The following is a 770-nucleotide window of genomic DNA, read 5'->3' on the forward strand; positions in this document are numbered from 1 at the left end:
CGACTTCTTCACTAAGTCTCTTGCTAACCCCTTCGTCAAGTGGTCAGCTAAGTTTTGTTGCGACCGAACAAACTCAATAGATATCACCCCATTCATGATTAATTCCCTAATCATACTATGTCTAATACCCAAATGTCTAGACTTTCCATTGTATATTTGACTATATGCTTTAGCCAGTGTGGCACTACTATCACAACGGATAGAAATTGGTGATATCGGTTTAGGCCATATCGGAATCTCATATACCAAGTTCCTTAGCCATTCTGCTTCTTTACCAGCAGCAGCTAATGCTACAAACTCGGATTCCATTGTGGAACTAGTTATACATGTTTGCTTCTTGGAAGCCCATGAGATGGCACCTCCTCCAAGCAAAAACACCCATCCACTTGTAGAAGATGAATCTTCAACATTATTTATCCAACTAGCATCTGAATAACCTTCTAACACCGAAGGAAATCCCATATATGACAATCCATAATTCATAGTACCCTTCAAGTACTTGAATACCCTAGTTATCGCATGCCAATGATGTCTACTAGGATTACTAGTAAATCTGCTCAACTTTCCAACTGCATAAGCAATATCCGGTCTAGTGCTAATCATAGCATACATCAAAGAGCCTATAGCTCTTGAGTATTCGAGTTGATCCACAGGTTTACCTGTATTTGGCATAAGCTTTTCTCCCGGATCCATGGGAGTACTTACTGGAGAACAATGTTCATAATTGAACTTCTTGAGTATTTTCTCAATGTAATGAGATTGCGTAATTA

The sequence above is a fragment of the Vicia villosa genome, linkage group LG2 (genome assembly GCF_029867415.1).
Source record: "Vicia villosa cultivar HV-30 ecotype Madison, WI linkage group LG2, Vvil1.0, whole genome shotgun sequence".
Classification (NCBI taxonomy): Eukaryota; Viridiplantae; Streptophyta; class Magnoliopsida; order Fabales; family Fabaceae; genus Vicia; species Vicia villosa.